This window comes from Bubalus kerabau, chromosome 17 (assembly GCF_029407905.1).
Source record: "Bubalus kerabau isolate K-KA32 ecotype Philippines breed swamp buffalo chromosome 17, PCC_UOA_SB_1v2, whole genome shotgun sequence".
Taxonomy (NCBI): domain Eukaryota; kingdom Metazoa; phylum Chordata; class Mammalia; order Artiodactyla; family Bovidae; genus Bubalus; species Bubalus kerabau.
Window position 1 is genome coordinate 67,419,380 of NC_073640.1, and position 24,413 is coordinate 67,443,792.

General features: G+C 42.7%; 1 protein-coding gene and 1 pseudogene across 4 annotated transcripts in view; both read right to left on the reverse strand.

Annotated features, from left to right (window-relative positions):
• The window catches only part of LOC129632424 (NACHT, LRR and PYD domains-containing protein 2-like), a 241,784-nt gene extending 217,371 nt beyond the window's left edge, over positions 1-24,413 (reverse strand). For all 4 annotated transcript variants that reach the window (XM_055554051.1, XM_055554049.1, XM_055554048.1 and 1 more), the window contains exon 1: positions 24,402-24,413. The gene's annotated coding sequence lies outside the window, so the exon portion shown is untranslated. The remainder of the gene's footprint in view (positions 1-24,401) is intronic.
• Positions 831-17,710, reverse strand: LOC129630756 (putative killer cell immunoglobulin-like receptor-like protein KIR3DX1; annotated as a pseudogene).

The window sequence follows — 24,413 nt, forward strand, 5'->3', positions numbered from 1 at the left end:
AAGTCTACAAGTCTATTCCTGTCTTGTACATAATTTCATCCTTGTAAAATGTTACTGAATAGACGTTTTATTTTTTGTGTTTTTTTAAAACTGAATAATTTGATGAATCAATTGGCAAATTTTTTATGCTTTATTCAAATTTTAGAAAAAGTAGGATGATCATAGTAACCTACACAGTATTTGTGATTGATTATAACTTCTCCCCAAATCATGAGATAGATAAAATAGAGTCCTAGAATAGCAGGAGATTACTAAGAGGCAGTGCGATTTTTGAAGACGATCCTATAATTCTTGGACTCCACTGTTCGTCTCAGGTCTGCTGGGCTGCTTTGGAGGAGGAGTTTCCACGGAGGAACCCCTTTATTTATTTATTTTTTGTAATTATTATTATTATTATTTTTTTACTTTACAATATTGTATTGGATTTGCCATACATCAACATGCATCCACCACGGGTGTACACATGTTCCCCATCCTGAACGCTCCTCCCACCTCCCTCCCCATACCATCCCTCTAGGTCATCCCAGTGCACCAGCCCCAAGCTTCCTTTATCCTGCATCGAACCTGGACTGGTGATTCGTTTCTTATATGATATTATACATGTTTTAATGCCATTCTCCCAAATCATCCCCCCCTCCCCACAGAGTCCCAAAGACTGTTCTATACATCTGTGTCTCTTTGCTGTCTCGCATACAGGGTTGTTGTTACCATCTTTCTAAATTCCATATATATATGCGTTAGTATACTGTATTGGTGTGGAGGAACCCCTTTAGAAAGAAATCAAGGTCCTCGATTTGTAACACTCTTTGTGCTCAGAGGACAGGGCCAGGTCAGGGCTCAGCACAGTCTTGGTTCACATTGAATTCCTCGTAGATATGGGGCTCGGTAAAGGGGTGCATGGGGCTCATAGGAGTGGAAGTGATCCATCTCTTGGAGAGGGGCCCATGGTTCAAGTGGGCATATATCACGTCTTCTGCTGGAGAGTCCTGAGAGGAGAGAGGTGAGAATGATGGACTGAGACGTGATCATCAAAGGCTGGGACATTGGGCATTGGAGGGGCTCAGACTATGCCAAGTGGTTGGGCTGGGATGACTCACCTCACCATTCACTGCTCGGTCTTCCTGGGGTTCTCCTTCCATGCTGGCAACATCTGTGAATGGAAGAGAGTCAAGGCTCTTTGGGGTGGAGGCAGTTATTCCAGACATCTGCATCTTTGATAGTTACATCAAAGCCAGAATAAGGCAGGGGTGTTCCCCAAGTTGCTGAGCCTGTCTACACCACAAATCAAAAGACAAAACAACAACCAAAAGAAAAAAAAAAAACACCCATATACAAGCCCAGCCATTCATGGACTGTCCCAGGAACCTGTGCAAACCCATGGACCCGTCCTGCATCTTCTGTTATGGACCATCCTTTTCTGTGTATCAGCAGATTCCCAAGATCATGTAGGGGAGAAGAACAGATGGCTGTGGTTGAAGGGAAGAACAGGGCTTGGCATGTCCCTGGTGGCCCGGGGATTACAAGCCCACCTTCCAGTGCAGGGGGCACAGGTTCTATCCCTTGTGGGAGATCTATGATCCCATATGCCTTGAAGCAACTAAGCCTCACAAGCTGCAACTGTTGAGCTTCAGGCTCTGGAGCCTTGAACCACACCCCAGCACTGCAAAGAGGAAACCCCATGGTGCAGCCAAGAGCTAATAAACCCAAGAATAAACGAACAGTTATTTTCATAAAAAGAACAGGGTTCCATGGGTCTCTGGAAGATGTTCCCTCAGGGCTTACAACACCGGAAATCAGTTTTTAACCTACAGGAAGTGAAAACGCCATTCTCTGCTATGAGCCCACATTCCCCTGGGTCAGATGATGCTGAGACTTATGATTTTGGGTAGAACACCAGTGACAGACAAGAGCAATGAGGATGATGCTGGTAGAGGTGAAGGCTATGGAGAGCCCAAGGACAATGTACCATGTGCTGGAGTGGCCTTGAGGAAGCCCTGCTTCTGCCAATAAGCAGACGGTGAAGGTCTGGGTGTTCATTGTACACGCTGTGCCCCAACACACTGGATTTATTGTATCCTTGCGTCAAACTGTGTTAGCATCTCTCAACCTGATCAGTTATGGTCTCCACTTCCCAGGAGGTACCAAAGCGTCCAGGAGAGATGCTAGCAGTGGATAAAGTAAGGAGGCAGTGCAAGACCAGCTGAGGTCTGAACCAAGATCTCCCAGGCACCAATGCAGTTTTTGTCTGCCTCACCATATGACAAGGCATGGCACTTTTGCATGAATGGAGACTACGTTAATCCACAATACACATGACACATTTATATCTGAACTCTGGAATGTTTTCTTCATAGAACACTAACAGAGGAATAACACGCATTAAAGGTATTCCCTAAAATTCTCCCCTTCCCCCCAACATCCATCCCCTTAATATCCTGTGGAGGGAGGGTAAGCATCTCCCTTAAGCATGGGATCAGGTCACTCTGACCCTCTTTGTCCAGTTTAGAAATTCCCAGTCCCTGAGCATGAGAAGCTCAATGCCCCCTGTGGGTCTCCTGCAGACCACAGTCCCAAATGCTAACTTAAGAGGGATGTTGAGGAGCCCAAAGTCACAGAGCTGGGAGGTGGCAGAGCCAACACTCACACAGGAACCCTCTGTCTTCTCAGAAATTTGCTGAGATAGGAGACCGTCTTGCTTACCTTCTGTGGTGTGTGCAACCACGGGTGATGGGCAAGTACTTGTAGTGGACCCTAGGGGAAAAAAAGACAGATGGGGTGAGCAAGTAACCTTCATTGCCCCACTGAAGGAGGATTGTTCTTTCTGGAAGGTTGACCTCCTGCCTGTCCTTGACTCTGTCATCTCTCAGAGCACTGATGGGGGAGGGGAGAGCTTCTGGTCCTTCCTTGTGAATGTGTTGAGTAGACCCTCCATACTGTAGAAGGGATGGTGGAAGGAGGCAGGAAGGATATGCCTGGTGGTGAAAGACAGCTGTAAGCAAGAGATTCTTTCTGCTCCTGGAATGAGTATCTGTGCTCCTTAATTGGGAAATCACCTGTATGTCAGAGCTGCTTCTGGGAGAATACTAAGAGCAAGGGGCTGATGCAATCTCTGATCTTCCCAAATCAGATCAGCCTCTCCTCCCCCTGGGTCTACCCTGACCCTTTTCTTTATTTTCCTGGATAGACAGGACTCTGATGTGGAGCATCTGTATAGGAGGTGGAAGAGGGTTGAAATGCCATCTACCATCTCTCTTCCTCTCTGGTGCTCATTGCCTCCATTTCTTCAGAAGCCCTAAGGTTCCCTTGAAACCTGTACAGGGCCCCTGAGCTAGAGTCCAGTGATAGAGTAAGATGTTATGGAACAAGCCAAATGGACTTCTTGGCCAATGTAATGTGATTTAGTGCATTGTGAAGCATGGGACTCGTCATGGGTTCTCCAGGCAAGAACACTGGAATGGGTTGCCATTTCCTCCTAGGGGACCACGTTTTGTCAAAGCTCTTCACCATGACCTGTCAGTCTTGGGTGGCCCTGCACAACATGGCTTACAGCTTCACTGAGTTGTGCAAGCACCTTCACCAGGACAAGGCTGTGATCCATGAAGGGGAGATGGTGAAGGACAGAGGAGTCTGTCGTGCTGCAGTCCACGGGTCGCTAAGAATTGGACACAGCTTAGCGACTGGACAGCAACAAGAAAGCATAGGCCAGGAAGAGGTTCCTCACCTGTGACAGACAGGAACTGTGGGTCTCTGGAGTCTGACCAGGAGTAGGGAGAGCGAGTGAAGGAGCCATAGCACCTGTAGACCCTGCTGTGGGCTGGGGTCTCAGGACCCAGGGGGAACTCTGCCTGTGTCAGGGAATGTTTAATGGGAGGACTCCTATGTGCTGTTTCTCATAAATCCTCTGTTCCTTCCTTATCAGCTTCTGCCAAAGGCAAGTAGAACTGCACGCAGCTCTCAGGATTGAGATCATTGTGTGAGACAGGCTTGGGTCCCCTTCAGTAAACGTTCTCCTTAGGACAAAACTGCCCAGTCTTGATCCTCTTTCTTGAGATATGGATTGTCTTCTGACCTTGTGACCATTATTAATCCCTTGTTCCCTTGGTAACAGCTGCTGTACATTTGGTTTTCTGATCTTTATCATTGTCGAAAGAAATTTCTTGTACATCAGCCTATGTATACTCACAGAAAGATCATTAAAGCACCTTTGCTCCATCCGAGCTTGGGTCCCCTTGTCTTTCTTTCTTTCTTTCTCTCACTCTCTCCATCCCTCCGGCTCTCTCTTTCACTTTCTTATTGTTGACTCCAGACCACCAGATTCCAGTCCATTAAAGGACCCCAACAAGTGGTGCCCAGAACACGGACACTGTTAAACATGGCATTTTGGACAGAGTGACTCCAGGCTTATTGAGGTCAGGGCCTATTGAGGTCGGTAAGTACTAAGACATGGGTCAAATGGCTAGAAAGCCCCATCATTTCTCTATTTTACTTCACCATTTGTTTAAAGTTCAGGGACTTTTGGTGTCGTGCCAATGAATAGAGGCTTACTTTCAAACACTGGCTAAATGTAATTCTTGGTTCCCTTATAAATGTAGCTTCGATTTAGAAATTTGGCACCGAGTCAAAGAAAATATTGAATGAGCTGCCAAGCAAGGAAAAAAACATTCCAAATGATATCTGGCCCCTATGGGGTCGCATTAAAGCTGTAATTCTGCCATTTCAAGGTAAATTCTAGCCCTCCCAATATTCATCAACAGACAGAACACTTATTACATGAATATAAATTAAATGATAAAACTTAACAAAGGGCCCAATTAGAACAACATAAAATATTTCAAAATTTTCTTACTAGCCCTGCCCTGGCTGCTGCAAATGCTCCTCCTCTGCCAACAGGCGCAACTCCAAAACTCTCTCCTTTGTTAGAACCTAATGAAAGTTACAGAGAAGGCAATGGCACCCCACTTCAGTACTCTTGCCTGGAAAGTCCCATGAACGGAGGAGCCTGGTGGGCTGCAGTCCATGGGGTCGCTAAGAGTCGGACACGACTGAGCGACTTCCCTTTCACTTTTCACTTTCATGCATTGGAGAAGGAAATGGCAGCCCACTCCAGTGTTCTTGCCTGGAGAATCCCAGGAAGGGGGGAGCCTGGTGGGCTGCCGTCTATGAGGTCGCACAGAGTCGGACACGACTGAAGCGACTTAGCAGCAGTGAAAGTTATACTAATTTTTTAGCTAGATTAGAAACTGCTATTTCCTGTACGTAATCGGAGAAGAAACCAAGAAACAGCTACAGAAATTACTTGCTTATGAGAATGCATATCAGGAATGTCAAAGAGCTATCGCTCCAATTCGTGAGACTGGGATTATTATTGATTATTTGAAGGCTTGTCACAATCTAGGATCAGAAACTCAAAAGGTGCAAACGCTAACTTAGACAATGGCTGCTACCTTTAGAAAGGGAAATGAAGGATGCTTTGCATGTGGAGATAAAGACCTTTTAAAAAGGGACTGCCCTAAGAAGGCTAATAAAAAACCTCCAAGAATTTGCCCTCACTGCCGTAGAGGAATACATTGGGCCAAAGATTGTAAATCTAAGCTTGATTTGAAAGGAAACCTATTCCAGAAAACTCCAAACAGGGGACCCCCCCCTCCCCCAGGCCCCTGTCAACGAAAACCAGGGACAAATTTCACCTTTTCTCCTTTACCCTCAAGTAGTCCCTTCTAGAGTACCTACCGCACTTTTTGGACCCCTGCCCCCACAAACCTTCTGTCTTTTACTTGGCCGATCTAGTTTGACTTCTAAAGGAATTACTGTTCACTCTGGAATAATTGATTCAAATTTTAAAGGAGAGATTCAAATTATGATGTCATCTCAGATTCTATGGCAATTCAAAAAGGGGGACAAAATTGCTCAATTACTTCTTTTGCCTTACATTTCTATTAACTCCTCTAATGATATACAGAGAGGCAAATTCAACAGTACAGATAAAAAACAATCTTTATGGACATCATTGGTATCTGAATATGCCTGACCAAATATAAATATCAAAATTAATGGTAAAAGATTTTCTGTATATGTACCACAGCTTTCTTATCCATTCATCTGCTGATGGACATCTAGGTTGCTTCCAATGTCAAGTTTAAAAATAATATAAAATTAAAAAAAAAAAAGATTTTCTGGTCTCCTCGATACTGGATCTGATATTACTATTATTTCCAAACACTTATGGCCCAAATCCTGGCCTATACAAAAAATCTCTTGCCAAATTGCAGAAATTTCTCAAACCAAAGTACAAGAAGTTTATCAAAATGTTCAAACCTACCCATATGAAAAACCAAAAGGCCAGCCCACAACATTAAGACCTTATGTGATAGATGCACCCCTTAATCTAATAGGAAGGGACTTACTAATGCTATGGCAAACTCAGATATACATTCCACATTTTTCCTAAGGGCCACTGCTCATTTAATAAACAAAGCAATTATTAAAATAACTTGGAAAAATGGCGAGCCTATTTGGACAGAGCAATGGCCCCTTATGAAAGAAAAATTACAGGCTACTAAAGAACTTATAGACACATAATTAGAATTAAAACATATTGAGGACTCTTACTCTCCTTAGAACTCTCCTATTTTTATTATAAAAGAGAAATCTAACAAATGGTGTCTCTTAACAGATCTTAAAAAAGTTAACGAATCTATGAAACCTATGGGTTCATTACAACCAGAGATAGCATCACCTATTACTATTTCTCGAAGTTGGCACATTATTATTACTGATTTACAAGGTTGCTTTTTAAATATACCTTTACACCCTTTAGACCGGGAGAGATTCACTTTCTCTCTCCCTTATCCTAATCATATTGGGCCTCATAAAAGATTTCAGTAGACTATATTACCTCAAGGTATGCTTAACAGTCCTACTATTTGTCAAAATTTTGTAGCCAACGCTCTATATCCAATTTCCTCATGCATATATCATTATAATATACTATAACTACAAAAAGGAGACTGATATTTTTGACACCGATATTATTATTTATTCTAATATTTTTTAGACTCGATAGAAAACTGATTAAAATAAAATTTTTTTTTGAAATTGCAAAACCAGTTCTTCTTACATGTGCAGTTAAGAAAAGGTTAACTTCTTAAAATACTGTTTTGGAGCTCCAGTTATGCCTGGGAAACAAACACAGGCCTAAAAAAAAAAAACTAAAGTTAACTCTTATCATGTCCTTGGGATACACAACCCACTCTATCTGGGACTCCAGCCATAAACAAATTGGTAGAAAAAAAAATATACATATATCAAAAAGATATTTTAAAGTGGAAAAGATATTTCAAACAGAAAACTATCTCTGTCTATCTAAAATTATCTATGTCTCAATATATGTCTTTGTTATTGGATAATATGAAATTAATGAGCTCTATTTAAATTCAAGTTCATGTGAACTGAAAAATATTCAATATTAAATATAACGTTTATTTAAATATAAATATAATTTAAATATAATTATTTGCTAATCTAATTAAGACATGTCTTAAATCATCAACATTATATAATACTTTTATTATGCCTAGGTTTAAGATAAACTAAATTTGTCAACAAAAATGTAACTCTTTATATGTTTATAAATATATAAATGAGATGAAAACTTTTAGATAAACTCTATTAAAAATAATTTATTTTTAAGAGAGTAATCTATTACTATAATCTAAAATAATCTCTTAGGATTGGGGTAACTTAAGTTTCTGAAGTTATACTAAACTAAATAATAAAAGTTTATTAAATAGCTAGGTCATTTCCAAATAAAATAAGATTTTAAAACATTAATTACTGAACATTAACTTCCTCTTACAGAAAGTTTTTCTTACAGAAAAACTAAAAAGATTTTAAACTATTAATATAAATATATATTTATATATAATAATATATATATATTATAATATGATATAATAAATATATTCCCCAATCTACAAAATGTTAATATACAAGACACTTCATAGTTGCTAAAGAAAAGTTAAATATATACATTTAATAAAAACATAAGAAATGGCAAATAAAATGATGAATACAAAAATATAAAAAATGTTTATGACAAATGAAAGAGAATTTTATGGCAAATAGATTTAACTCATTACCCTGAACTTTCTTCCTCTTCCTTCTTACATTTCTCAATCAATACAAATTCTTCTTCTTTTATATGGCCCACACCTCCCCGAGGTGAAACTACACGACATGTTATAACCCACCTATCAACTTACTTTGCAATAATGAGAACACCTAATTCTATAAAAACAGACAATGGCCCAGCCTATATTTCTAAGCAGTTCAAACAATATTTACATTCATTCTCTATTAAACAGATTACAGACATTCCTTATTATCCACAAGCACAAAACATAATTAAACAAACACATTACACACTGAAGCTACAAATAAAAATTAAATAAGGGGATATACACGTGAACACTTTTATCTTCCTTTTATCCAGAGCAAACTTTACTAGATTCTAATGCAATATATTCTTTAAGCCTATAACTACTGTTAATATAGCTTTATTTCTGTTTCCAGTCTGTAAGATTCTTAAAACAAAATAACATCAACTTCAATGCCTGTTTCACAATACAAAACAAAGACAACATAAAAAAGACACCGTTTGCCAAATAAGTTATTTGTTCCTAAGAGTATCAAAAATGCAAAATATTCACATTCTTTTCAGGTCTGTCTTGAAAGTATAATCATCTTCCTTAACACACTCAACAGAGAGATTCAACAGCCACCAGGCTGCGTTTCTTTTTGAAGGAAAAGGTCAAATATTTGGATATGAGCAGCATTTTATTTGTCAAGTTGTTCTGTATCAACTTTTCAATAATTTCACTTAGGAAAAAATGTTTGAATGTTTGCTCCTAATCCTTTGCCCCAAATAACACAAACCATTTAAAACACAGTCAGATCCCATTTCTTTTTATATCAGGAAAAATGTATGTACTGAATGAGGACGAAATCAACCCATTAATTCAAAACCACAGCCAAGTAGCAGTCCCCAAACAGATCTCTAGATGATTTTTTTTTTGAGCTGAAATATTTCCTAGGAATGTTTTCATCATTATCACTTTCCTTTCTTTCTATAACTGTTGTTAATATAGCTTTATGTTTTAAATTTTTTAAACTTACCACAAGGAAATATTTTGACAAAAGCAGAAAAACATTTTGAAATATTAAAGGACACTTCCCTTCCTTTGCCCATTTGATATCAAGAGGGGTTAACTAATCAATGGAAATCTAAGAAACTAATCTTGCAGGGAAAGGGGTATACTCCTATTTCTCCAGATGGATCCAACTAACTCACATGGCTTCCTCTTCAGAAGATTCAACCTAAGGGGGCCCCCAGCATTCAAACTAGAGATGAAACAACAAAAACCCCAGGAGGAAAAAATTCCAGTACAAGCCATGGCAGCTTTAAAATTGTCCAAAAAATGCCACACTCGATGTCACCGACCTTATGATCTCCCTACTTGGGGACAGATAAAAACCCTTACTAATCAAGCTGAAAATCTGATTTGTCAACAGGGAATGCCTCGGAATTCTGAAAAAAATTTTTTTGTGCTATGCTTGCTTTGCTTGCTTTTGCTTCCCCTGCTCAGGCTGACTTATTGATCACACTTATTGGGCTTATATACCTAACCCCCCCCCCTTTTTTTTACTGTAGGTTATAAAATGGACAGATATAGGACCAATTGTATCCACTACTGACTCAACATATATGCCCCCTCCTTGGAACTTGGAGGGGCCCTCTCATCCTGAGAAAGAAGGAAAACTAATTAACATTTCTCTGCTGTATATTGTCACCCTGCTTATTTAACTTATATGCAGAGTACATCATGAGAAATGCTGGGCTGGAAGAAGCACAAGCTGGAATCAAGATTGCCAGGAGAAATATCAATAACCTCAGATATGCAGATGACACCACCCTTATGGCAGAAAGTGAAGAGGACCTCAACAGCCTCTTGATGAAAGTGAAAGTGGAGAGTGAAAAGTTGGCTTAAAGCTCAACATTCAGAAAACGAAGATCATGGCATCTGGTCCCATCACTTCATGGGAAATAGATGGGGAAACAGTGGAAACAGTGTCAGATTTTGTTTTTTTCGGGCTCCAAAATCACTGCAGATGGTGACTGCAGCCATGAAATTAAAAGACACTTACTCCTTGGAAGGAAAGTTATGGCCAACCTAGATAGCATATTCAAAAGCAGAGACATTACTTTGCCAACAAAGGTCCGTCTGGTCAAGGCTATGGTTTTTCCAGTGGTCATATATGGATGCGAGAGTTGGACTGTGAAGAAGGCTGAGTGCCGAAGAATTGATGCTTTTGAACTGTGGTGTTGGAGAAGACTCTTGAGAGTCCCTTGGACTGCAAGGAGATCCAACCAGTCCATTCTAAAGGAGATCAGCCCTGGGTGTTCTTTGGAAGAAATGATGCTAAAGCTGAAACTCCAGTACTTTGGCTACCTCATGAGAAGAGCTGACTCATTGGAAAAGACTCTGATGTTGGGAGGGATTGGGGGCAGGAGGAGAAGGGGACAACAAAGGATGATATGGCTGGATGGCATGACTGACTCGACGGACGTAAGTTTGAGTGAACTCTGGAAGTTGGTGATGGACAGGGAGGCCTGGTGTGCTGCGATTCATGGGGTTGCAAAGAGTCGGACATGACTGAGCGACTGAACTGAACTGAACTGAGGCTATGAAATCTTTCCTTTATGCATGGGCCCAACAAAATTATATATTTATGTTAGTTGACAAACATGGGCTTTCATCCTGCCTCCAAAAGAGGACTTTCAGATGCTGCTTGGATTATTTACTACCTTTTCTTTGTACATGAACCATGTTTATACTACTGAAACTTTAAGGAAAGAGTTGAGGAAAGAACAAAGAACACTATGCAAAGAGTTTACTAATAAGAACTTTAAATATATTCTTGTTCATTGGGACAAATGTCAGGCCAAATCAGGAAAATTAATGTTTATGGCTAATCATACTATTTGTGATTGGGGACCCCATGGTATATGGTTATCTAACTGCTCAGATGATATTAATAGCACTATGTGTGATTATGTTACTCAAATAGCATAGAAGGTTACTAACACTACAATGGAGCATTACCATGACAGAGGACTTCTTGGGTGGCTTGATGGTGGAATGGCCCTCCCTCATCCTTGAATCGTCCTCGATAAACAGATTGGGCCGAACAATGGGACATCTGGAAGCTTGCTGCAAGGACCGAGGAACTTGGGACCAGTCGTAGCCATAACAATTATTTCTTTTGCTATAATCAATCATATTGTACACAAGCCTGTGTTCCACTTCCTTTCGTTGTAGCTATAGGAAATTTACAATTCAATAAGACTTTATGTTCTGTAACTTGCATAAATTGTAAATTATATACTTGTCTTAACTCTTATGTTTCCTTGAGAAATGACTCCCTTTTGATTCTTTGATCTCGACATAATCAGTGGTTACCAATAAATCTCCAGTGGCCCTGGGAAGAGGGTCCCAAGGCTGGACTTGCTTCCCGATTACATACTAAATTGCTCTGGCGATCTTAACAATTCATTGGATGGCTGATTTTTGGCATTTTGGGATTAATAGCTATTTGCACCACTGCTTCTGTCACTGGTGTTGCTTTACAAACCTCAATTCAAACACATAATTTTATTCAAAATTGGACTAAAGATGCTCATACTATGTGGGCCACTCAGGCTCAGATAGATGAGGATATTCAAGATAAAATACAGGAACTAAAAACAGCCATCAAATGGGTTGGAGATCAATTAATAGATGTACAAAAACAGGTGATGCTAAAATGTGATTGGAATTCTACTCAATTTTGTGTTACTCCTGTTCATTTCATTAATAGTGCCTATCAGTTCAGTTCAGTTCAGTCGCTCAGTCATGCCCGACTCTTTGCAACCCCATGAATCACACACGCCAGTCCTCCCTGTCCATCACCAACTCCTGGAGTTCACCCAGACTCATGTCCATCGAGTCAGTGATGCCATCCATCCATCTCATCCTCTGTCGTCCCCTTCTCCTCCTGCCCCCAATCCCTCCCAGCATCAGAGTCTTTTCCAATGAATCAACTCTTCGCATGAGGTGGCCAAAGTACTGGAGTTTCAGCTTTAGCATCATTCCTTCCAAAGAAATCCCAGGGCTGATCTCCTTCAGAATGGACTGGTTGGATCTCCTTGCAGTCCAAGGGACTCTCAAGAGTCTTCTCCAACACCACAGTTCAAAAGCATCAATTCTTCGGCGCTCAGCCTTCTTCACAGTCCAACTCTTGCATCCATACATGACCACAGGAAAAACCATAGCCTTGACTAGATGGACCTTTGTTGGCAAAGTAATGTCTCTGCTTTTGAATATGCTATCCAGGTTGGCCATAACTTTCCTTCCAAGGAGTAAGCGTCTTTTAATTTCATGGCTGCAGTCACCATCTGCAGTGATGTTGGAGCCCAAAGAAATAAAGTCTGACATTGTTTCCACTGTTTCCCCATCTATTTCCCATGAAGTGATGGGACCAGATGCCATGATCTTCGTTTTCTGAATGTTGAGCTTTAAGCCAACTTTTTCACTCTCCACTTTCACTTCCATCAAGAGGCTTTTGAGGTCCTCTTCACTTTCTGCCATAAGGGTGGTGTCGTCTGCATATCTGAGGTTATTGATATTTCTCCTGGCAATCTTGATTCCAGCTTGTGCTTCTTCCAGTCCAGCGTTTCTCATGATGTACTCTGCATATAAGTTAAATAAGCAGGGTGACAATAGTGCCTATAACTGGGAACAAATCAAATTTCATTTACAGAACATACATGATAATGCCTCTCTGAATGTATACTTATTACAAAAACAAATATTTGAAACCTTTTCTAATAATCTGTCCTCTTCCACTAATTTGGAAACTTTAGCTGAACAACTAGCTGATCAATTATCTGGGCTAGACCCACGTGGATGGTTTCGAAGCAAAGCCCACAGCATCAGGTCTGGAACTGTAATTTTGGTGATTGTCTTGACAATTATATTTGTCACCTACCGTTGCCTTCGTGCAAAGATTGTTAAAACTAAACAAACTCTTATGGTCAGAACTCTTTTTACAAATATTATAAATAAATAAGAGGGAATTGTCAGGGAAAGTTTAATGGGAGGATTCCTACATGCTGTTTCTCATAAATCCTCTGTTCCTTATCAGCTTTTGCCAGAGGTGAGTAGAACTGCATGCAGCTCTCAGGACTGAGGTCATTGTGTGAGACAGGCTTGGGTCTCCTTCAGTAAACATTCTCCTTATGAGAAAACTGCCAAGTCTCAATCCTCTTTCTTGAGATATGGATTGTGTCCTGACCTTGTGACCATTATTAATCCCTTGTTCCCTTAGTAACAGTTGCTGCACATTTGGTTTTCTGATCTTTATCATTGTCAAAAGAAATTTCTTGTACATCAACCTATATATACTCACAGAAAGATCATTAAACCACCTTTGCTCCATCAGAGCTTGGGTCCCCGTGTCTTTCTTTCTTTCTCTCTCTCTCTCTCTCCCTCCCTCTGGCTCTCTCTTTCACTTTCTTATTGTCGACTCCGGACCACCGGGTTCTAGTTCATTAAAGGACCCCAACAGTCCTGGAGTGCTCTGTGGGGGCCCCGCCTTCCAGCGAGCGGGTGCCCAAGGTTCTGCCCCACCCTGAGCAGATGTAACTGGTGAAAGGCATGCTCATAGCTGCAGACCAAGGTCACGTTCTCTCCTGACCTCACCACGGGGCCCCCCTGGGCTGAGAGACAGGGTTTCTTGGACACACCTGGAAGGAGGAGACCTTGACCTTAAAGCACAAAGTAACTCTAGTCCTAAATAGAGGACTAAAGCCTGAAGTGTGCAACAAGAGAAGCACTGCAATGAGAAGCCCACCCACTGCCAGGAGAGAAAACCCCACAGCAACCAATACCCAGCACAGGGAAAAATTCAGAAATAACTTTAATAATGGAGTGTCACTTATCCTTTTTTTTTTTTAAAAAAGAAATATATGTATAGGAACAACTGAAACTCTCTAATGTACAACAGGAATTAGCAACATCAAAAATCAACTAGACTTCAACAACATAAATAAGAAAAAAATATACTTTAAAAATCAACGAGATGTGGGGTTGTCGTGAAAAATGGAACCTACTAGCTACTGTTGGGACCATCAGAAAACATGGTATTGACCCAGAAGCAGACATTATGGAATGGAAATTGCCAGAATCTCACAGGATCTTTGACCACCTCATTATTGAGGGCGTGTTCAGTGCTGCCCTGCCCACCCCCAGGAGCTGGAAGGGACTCCTTAGTGGGAGGGTTGGAGGCACTACTCCCCCTTCTTTGTGCAGAAGGACGTGTTAAACCGTGAGGCTGAGCAACTTCAGGGTGTTGACATTCTACTCGATCACACAAGGGTGGACTGCAGGGCGTCTGGTACCACATGTGTTGCTGACAGAGGAAGGGAGCTCTGACATGAAAGCAGGAAACCAACCCCTTAACCAACCATCATTGGCTGCCTGAGCCTAGGAATTGCCCGGGTCCCTGCTCTGGTACATTTTTCTCCATTGGTCGTTCTTACACGTTCTTGCTCCTTGACTCTGTCACCAGCTGTGGCTTCTCCTTAGCACATGGCAGGGACTCTGTTCTCTTTTCTCTTCCGTGTTCACACCTCCTCTCTCTGGTTTGTTCCCTCTCCAGAGTTTGTGAGTGTCGCTACATGCCTGTCATTCTCTCCCAGTACTGATGCTGGACTGGACACCAGACCTTCTGTGACACAGAGAGCAGAAGGGACTGGTCTGGCCACACTCACCCGTGATGACAATGTCCATAGGGTCGCTGGGGCTGACCACTCATAGTGGGAGTGTCTAAGAGAGCCGTAGCATCTGTAGGTGCCCGCACTACCCGCAGTCATGGGGCCAATGAAGAAGTCAGCTGGAGTATGCCCAGCAGGGAACGTCTCTCTACGTCTCTAGAAATGCCCTGTGCTGCCTTTTTTGTGCAGGATAAATTTGTCAAGCAGCAGCAGTGAGTGACAGTGGAGGGTCACATTCTCTCCTGACCGGAAGAGGAGGCCTGGGTGGGCTGAGATGGCAGGTTTTGTGAACACACCTAGGAGCAAAGAGCTTGTGAGCTTCAGTAAGTCACCCTGCCTCGGTGCTTTTCTTGACATCTGAAGGTGTGAAAAATGTCCCAGAGGACCATCAAAGCCAATTACCCTTCCTGTCTGTTCCGTTGCATTTTCTTTAGCCTTGTTCTCGGGCTCTGGCTCATTCTTTTCTGTTTCTCCTTGCTCAAGACCTCCAGCCTCCTCTGTGTTTATTCTAAGCCCTTTAGTTGTTGGATCTGCTCTCAGCTTCATGCATACATACTCAATCACTTCAGTTGTGTCTGACTCTGTGGGACCCCATTGACTGTAGCCCGCCTGGCTCCACTGTCCATGGGATTCTCCTAGGCGAGAATACTGGAGAGGTTTGCCATGCTCTCAGCTTCATCCCATCCCTAATATGCATTTCAGGGGCTGGGTGGTTCTGAGGATTCATACCCTGGCTCCCTTCACACATATCTCCTAGAACGTGGGTGATGACTGGCATGAGATTGGGAAGGAGGTGGAGAAGAAAGGGAACATTTCCCATCTGTGACCCCCACCTCATGCCTCTGGAGAAATTGCTGGATTGACTTGGTCTTAACTGGGACCCCAGCTCCTTCATATGGGATTATAGCTCCCTAGTGGGTGGCAGGTGCTGGATCATGGTCCCACCTTGGCCTCCCAGCTGGCAGGCAGTGGCAGCATCCTGTCTAACTAATGCCTAGGGAGGCTCCTCCTTCCTGTGCCGGGGAACGCCTCCCTCTATTCAACATCCTGAGTTTAAACTCTCAGGGTCTGTTCTCTTTCCGTGGTTCGGTCCTGGCTGGGAATCCTGAGGACGTCTTTGGCTGCACTGGCATGTGGACCCAGGGTAGGATTGCCTGCAGGCACGGGTGTCCACAGTTGGGCTGGACCCCTCCTACCTGTGACCACTATCTGCAAGGGGTCACTGATATCGGACTGCACAGGGAGAGACCTGTAGAATTCAGAACACGTGTAGGACCTGGCATGTTCTCTGGTCACCGGGCCAAGGGTGAAGGTATTGAAATGATGTCCCTGGAGCTCGGGGAAACTGGTCCCAACTCCTTTTAACAGTCTGAATATCACAAATGGAGGACCAGAGTGACACCAAAGAGTCAAAGTCTGTCCTAAGTTAACCATGGGTCTTGGCCAGGCTTACAAAGAGGGCTTGTCATATTCACCTAGCAGAGAAGGAGGCAGAGGCTTTGAGAGGAAAATAGGAACAGCCTCCTCTCCCCACTGCCCCCATGGGCACTTCCCCTTCAATTCTTCCAACTCTCCTCCCCTAAAGTGCATCACCCTGATGATCAAGGGCACCTGGGGCTTGGATACAGACAGAGACATAGTCAACCCAGGACGGACATCATGGAGATTCTAAGCATATGATTCTCAGACTTGATTCTTATCACTCCTTGGGTTGAAAAAATGTTGAAAAACTTTCTCTCAAAACACAAAACACTGGGGATCCCCTGTTGGTCCAGTGGTTAGGACTCAGCACTTTCTCTGCCAAGGGCCCGGATTGATCCCTGATCAGGGAACTAAGATCCCACAAGCTTCACGATGCAGCCAAAAGAAAACATCACAGAAATATTGATGCATGGAAAAGAAGTGAAAGGACTTCCCTGTTGCATTTCTTGTAGCTCAAAATGTTAAAGAATCTTTCTGCAATGGAGAGCAGGGTACAGTTCCTGAGCTGGCAAGATCACCTGGGCAAGGAAATGGCAACCACCTACAGTATTCTTGCCTGGAGAATCCCATGGACAGAGGAGCCTGGTGAGCTCTAGTCCGTGGGGTGGCAGAGAGTCGGACACGACCGAGCGACTAACACTAACACAACTAAGCAGTGAAAAAGCCACTTGACTGAAAAGAAGGAAATAAACCTTGAACCTGGCTCCTTTGTTAGCTAACCTACATCAAATGTGTGGCAAGATCCAGATGGCCCTACCTGATGGCCAGACCCTTCCTGGGGTCAGGTCTAGCAGGCGCTCCTGCAGAACCTGTTGTTAAGGGACGGTTGGAGATGCCACAAGCCACCTTGTTGGAGAGGGGTCTGTGGAGTGCAGCCTCTTGCTCCCCTCTCATGATAGAAATGGAACTCAATGGTCCTAGCACCCTTCTCAAGGATTTGGAATGTCCCTTCAGGTCCAGAGTTCAGAGCTGGGCTAACCCCTGTGGAGAGTGAAGATGAGTATCATGGCCAATAGGAGGACAGGGGATCCACAGGACACACGGCTCTCACTGTACTGACAGGGGTCTCACCCTGATCCCCCAGTGTCATCTGCCTCAGCCCCAACTGCTCTGCTCAACACAGAAAAGGGATGGGGAAGACTCACCCACAGCTGCCCAGATCCACAACTCACACAGAAGCCTAGAAGGAAAACCCTGTCAGAAATGGCTTGTCCAGATGGACTCCATGCTCCTTTCACCCTCATCCAGGGAACCTGGTCAGTGGTGTGAAGATCCCCTGATTTCCACCATAACCCTCTCCAACCGTGTCTTTCCAGACTCACCTTGACTCAGGAGGCTGAGGAGTGTGGGACACATGGCTCTGCTTCTGTGAGACAGGAGGCAGAACTGAGCAAAGCTGACAGAGTCACAGGATGCGGAAGGCGGGTGATGGTGTTGGTACAATCAGCCTGGTTCATGTCACATGGGAAGATGGCCAGCCTCTTCTCATGACAAGGATGGAAGTCTGACCTGAGCCACATCACTGAGCATGCCTCATGACCCGAGCATCACTTTTTGTTTCCCTAAACACTATAAACATAGGAGGATTTGAGCAGGTCTTGCTGCCTTTAGGAAGTAGAAATGGTGTTTCAGTGTATAGCATGCAGGATGCTTTCCCCAAGCTCATGATAAATCTCATTAACCTTAACTCTTTGCAGAAGAGAAACCACATGTTCCCACCTCGTATGTCAGGCTCAGTGCAGGTTGCCAATTAAACACTCATTAATAGAGACATTGATTCTGCATTTTTATAAGAGAAGGAGACATGCATATTATGGCTTTTAGAAAATTAAAAAAAATTATATAGTGGTGTATATGTGATTAAGAAACTAACTGTGTTAGTTTCAGGTATACAACAAGGTGATTCAGTTATATATGCATCTATTGCTTTTTCCAATTCTTTTCCCACTTAGGTAGTTACAGAATATTAAGTGGAGTTCCCTGTGCTACACAGTAGGTCCTTGTTGGTCATCCATTTTAAATATAGCCGTGTGTATATGTTGAACCCAAACTGCCAATCTATCCCTCCCCCACCCACCATCCCTCCCCAACCCCCGGTAACTGTAAGGTCATTCTCTGTGTATCTGTTTTGTAAATAAGTTCATTTTTTTAAAGATGTCATGAATAAGCAATATCATGTGATATTTGTCTTCCCCTACTCTTCTTCTTTATCTGAAAATATTTCCTGACTATGAGTGGAAACTTTGCACACACACACACTCTCTCTGTCTCTCTCTTTCTCCCTTTCCAATCCAAGGACCACAGATATACACAAAGATAATGTGTGTAAGATAATTGTGGGGTTTTTTTGGGGGGCGGGGAAAGGCAATTGTTTTGCTAGAAAAGGTGGCCAACCTTGCTTGCTGCTGCTGCTAAGTTGCTTCAGTCGTGTCCGATTCTGTGCGACCCCGTAGACGGCAGCCCACCAGGCTCCCCCGTCCCTGGAATTCTCCAGGCAAGAATACTGGAGTGGGTTGTCATTTCCTTCTCCAATGCATGAAAGTGAAAAGTGAAAGTGAAGTTGCTCAGTCGTGTCCGACTCCCAGCGACCCCATGGACTGTAGCCTACTAGGCTCCTCCATCCATGGGATTTTCCAGGCAAGAGTACTGGAGTGGGTTGCCATTGCCTTCTCCGCAAACTTGCTTACTACATAAAAATGTGTAAGGTAGAAACTTCCAAAGTCCAGAATTCTTGAGTGAGAGGGGTGTCCAGAACAATCAACTCCAAACTGGGACAAAATAGTCCAGCTGTTTCAGGACTCCAACGGCAGACATACACCCAGTTCAGCTGTTGTTCATAGACAGGAAAGAAGCTCAGTAAGGGCAGTGATTCCACACTATTTTGCTGGGGGTGGGACGTTAACATTAGTGATGCTCTGTAAGTAATAAATCTGGTGTCCTCTTGTTTATTATGTATGTAATGGAGTAAGAGTACAGTCACCCTTCTTAAAATTTCCTTTTATTTTCCTAATATCATGTTTCAAAATAGATCTGTATTCTTTGTCATTTCAGTTTGTGCATTTTCAGTTCAGTTCAGTTCAGTTCAGTGGCTTAGTTGTTTCCGACTCTTTGCGACCCCATGAATCACAGCACACCAGGCCTCCTGTCCATCACCAACTCCTGGACTTCACCCAAACTTATGTCCATCGAGTCGGTGATGCCATCCAGCCATCTCATCCTTTGTCGTCCCCTTCTCCTCCTGCCCCCAATCCCTCCTAGCATCAGAGTCTTTTCCAGTGAGTCAACTCTTCGTATGAGATAGCCAAAGTATTGGAGTTTCAGCTTCAGCATCAGTCCTTCCAAAGAAATCCCAGGACTGATCTTTAGAATGGACTGGTTGGATCTCCTTGCAGTCCAAGGGATTCTCAGGAGTCTTCTCCAACACCAAAGTTCAAGAGCATCAATTCTTCAGCACTCGCTTTCTTCTCAGTCCAACTCTCACATCCATACATGACCACTGGAAAAACCATAGCTTTGACTAGATGGACCTTTGTTGGCAAAGTAATGTCTCTGCTTTTGAATATGCTATCTAGGTTGGTCATAACTTTCCTTCCAAGGAGTAAGCGTCTTTTAATTTCATGGCTGCAGTCACCATCTGCAGTGATTTTGGAGCCCAAAGAAATAAAGTCTGACACTGTTTCCACTGTTTCCCTATCTATTTCCCATGAAGTGATGGGACCAGATGCCATGATCTTCGTTTTCTGAATGTTGAGCTTTGTCACCTGCATTTTACTGCAGATTACTGCACAATGGTGTCATTGTGCATTTTACTGCCATGTAATATTTCATTGTAGATATATAAACACACATTTTTTAAAATTAAGAAAAAAATTTGAAGTTAAATCATGTCTGCTGTACAGAAAACTAAGGTTGACACATATATTCTTTTCCATTATGCTTTATGGCAATATACTGAATAGAAGTCCCTGTGCCATACTGTAGGACTTGATTGTTTGTCCGTTTTATGCCTAAATAGATTTCATCTGCTAATCCCAAACTCCTAATCCTTCCCTCCCCCTTGGCAACCACAAGCCTGTTCTCTATGTCTGTGAGTCTGTTTCTGTTTCTTTGATACATTCCTACCAGGGTCCAGCCCCGGATGGATCCAGGGATTCCCTTGGGAGGACAGCGTTGGTGAAAGGATAGCAAAACGAAGAGACAGAGGCTTGAACTAACTGGTTTACACAGAAAGCCAATAAAACCTGTGACATCAGGTTTGCACTGACCATGGAGGCCACAGGCACCCTCTCAAATTGTGGAAAGTGCCCCACCTTAGGCACGTTCTCGAGTGGGTCTTAGAAGCCCGGGCAAATAAGTGGTCTCAGAGGGCCCCCACGCTCCAAATTAGTCATCCTGAAGGAAGAACAGAGAAGAAAAGGAGAGAAAAGGAAGCAAGAACGACACGGGGAGATCAAGCCTGATGAGCATGGCCCACAACTTTATTTTCCAAAGTAGCTTTTATAGCTTAAGTTGTGCATAGAGGACAATAGGGGGTGTAGAGTCATGCAAGGTCAGCAGTCCTTGACTCTTATCGAAGCCAGGCTGTCTTTCTGCAAACTTATCAAATGCAAAGGCTTTAGGTGATTTACATCATCTTCTGGCCAGGAGGCCTGTTAACATTTTACGACCCTTTCTTCTGAATAATGGTTAGTCAATCAGAAAACTTATTTTCTCTAAAGGTGATTATTCTAAAGTCAGGCGCCACCCTCCAAAAGCATTAGATAAAGTTGCATTCCTATAGGGCAAAGGTGTGGTGGGCTATAACAAGAAAAGTATTTATTAACTCAAGGGTCCAAAGTTGTTAACACCAAGGTTACTACTTATTTTCCCTATATACCAACTATGTCAGTTAATATACTCCCAAGGACACAATACAGGGGATGTGGAAACTTGGCAGCAAGTATTAGCTCAACAAAGAAATCCTCTACTAGTTCTATTTTAACAATTTCTAACTCCCCGAGAAGCTCTGAATTGTTAGACTATCTTAAGCTTCCTGTGCCTCTCGTGGTTGGGAGGCTGTGAACAATCACATGCGTAGCTGTAAGAGTCCAGAAACCTGTCAGGCAAGTGAGAAAGCTATCTGAGGGATTTGAATTGGGACACACCTATTGTACCTAGGAGACTTATTAACTAGAACTCTAAGTTGATTTCCTTCAGAGAAAGGTGGTCGGGGATAGCCCCCCGTAAATGTCAGAGGAGTTGGTGAAAGTTGTAAAATAGTAAAACCGACAGATTCTGGTTTTGATTCTGGTTTTGGGGTAGATGCTCAGGCAGGTCCAGGGGGCCCCTCGAGTTCTGATTCGCCTTTGCATGTCAGATCCTCTCCGCATGACCTTTGTCATGGGTGGGAACTCCCGTGCTGGCTCCCGGCACATTCCTTTTAGATTCCACATATGAGTGATATCATATGATAATTGTCTTTCTCTTTCTGTCTTACTTCACTTAATATGTTAGTCTCCAGGTCCATCCATGCTGCTGCAAAAGGCATAATTTCATTTTTAAAATGTCTGAGTAGTATTCCATTGTGTGTGTGTATAGGCACATACAACATCTTCTTTACTCATTCATCTGTCGATGGACATTTAGGTTGTTTCCATGCCTTGGGTATTGTAAGTTGTGCTGTTGTGAACATAGAGGTGCATGAATCTTTTCAAGGTATAGGTTTTTGTTTGTTTGTTTGTTTTTTTTTCCCAAATATATGCTCTGGATTGGAATTGTCGGATCATATGGAAATTCTGTTTCTGTTTTTTTGAGGAACTTCCATAATGTTTTCCACAGTGGCTGCAACAGTTTCCACTCCACCAACAGTGTAAGAGGGTTTCACTCTTCTCCACACCCTCTCCAGCATCTGTTATTCATCAACTGTTTTATGATGGCCATATTGATCGGTATGAGGTGGTACCTCATTGCAGTGTCGATTTGCCTTTCTCTACTAATGAGCAATGCTGAGCATCTTTTCATATGCCTATTGGCCATCTGCGTATCTTCTTTAAACCACAGATACCAATTGTGAGCGTGACGTCTATGGATTTTGTCTACAATGAATGACACCTCTGCCAATGTCTCATGAATGGGCTTTGAGTCCAACCTCACGTTCCTTGTCATTGGGCAGAATGATGAGGTCTTTGGGCAAGGAATAGTGACCTTATTTGGAAAGCCAGCAGACCAAAAAGGTGGTGAACTTGTGTCCCAAAGAATCATCTTATCTGAGTTAGATGGGCTTTTTCTTGAAGGGGTGGGATGGTCCAACAGTGTTTACTGAATGTAAAATAACCCTAGCCCATGGGGAAGAATTTTCCAAGGAGAGGAGAGAAAAATACAGGTTCAATACCCACCTGTGAACTCATACTTTCACACTTACACTTACACACACACACACACACTAAAAGGGGAAGAGGTGTAGCTGGTTGTTGCAGTGTTTTAATTAACTAATTAATGGCTGTGCTGGGTCTTCATCACTGTGCACTGGCTTTCTCTAGTTGCAGGAAGCGAGGCTGCTCTTTGCTGTGGTGCAGAGTCTCTCATCGCCGTGGCTTCTCTTGTGGAGCACCCGCTCTAGGCACATGGACTTGTGGCCCACGGGCTTACTTGCCCCATGGGATGTGGGATTGTCCCATTCTGGGGATTGAACCAGTGTCCCCTACTTGGGCAGGCAGATTCCCAACCACTGGACCACCAGAGAATTCCTGTCCAAGCTTTTCCCCCCTTAATTTATTTATTTCTAATTAAAGGACAATTACAATACTGTGATGGCTTCTGCCATACATCAACATGGATCAGCCATAGCTATACTTACGTCCCTGCCACTGTGGAAAACTTTTAATGCTGCAATCCTTTGTTCTCGAAGCTGTCCATGCACGTCTGGTCGTAATATCCCTTTAAGCCCCCAACAAGACAAAAGTTTCTGTCATGTAACTTTTTATCTCTATACAAATGGGAAAGTGTTATACCTTTCAAGTTCAGAGCCTTGAAAATAGTCTTAGTCCCTCAGTCATGTCCAATTCTTTGCAACCCTATGGATTGTAGGCCACCAGGCTCCTTGTCCATGGAATTCTCCAGGCAGGAATATTAGAGTGTGCTGTCATTTACTTCTCCAGCCTTGAGAATGGGTTCTCCTATATTACAAGCTCTAGGCAACATTCTTTTACCAAAGAGTCAGCATGACTAAGCACAGACAGCAGAGTGCAAGGGTTAGAGCTGAAGGAACAGATCCAATTAGAAGTCAGATCCAGAGATGTGTGGCTCTCCCTTTGAATGGATAAATGTTATCGGCTCCCCAACTACTGAAATCATTTGTCCTCCCACCAGTAACATTGTGCTTGTGTTTGGTCGCTCAGTCGTGTCTCACTCTCTGTGATCCCATGGGCTGCAGCCCACCAGGCTCCTCTGTCAATGGGGATTCTCCAGGCAAGAATACTGGAGTGGGTTGCCATTTTCTTCCATGGGGGATCTTCCCCAACCAAGGGCTCGAGCTCAGGTCGCCCACATTGCAGGCGGATTCTTTATCATCTGAGGCAACAGGGAAGCCCACCAGTAACATAAAGCGATTCAATATTTCTTCCCACATAGCATTGCCATTGCTTTCCACTTACTTTTAACGTGGATGTGGTGGGATTTTGGCATCATGCTTTCACTATCAGTGTAGCATAACACTGATGTGGAATTTATACCTTAAATTTTAAAATTGAAGTATGAGTAGAATGCTTGCTTTCTAATTAAACTAAAAATTGATATGCAACAAACAACAAAGATTTACTGCATAGCACAGGGAACTGTGGTCAATATCTTGTAATAACCAAAATGGAAAATAATCTGAAAAAACTATGTGTGTATATGTATAACTGAATCACCTTACTGTGCACCTGGAACATTCTAAGTCAGTTACACTTCAATAAAATGCATATATTATGAAATTTAAAGATGTAACTAGCAAAATAAATAAATAAATAAATTTTAAAATGAAATGAAAGAAAGTAAAGTTTTCCAGTCGTGTCTGACTCTTTGAGACCCCATGTACTCT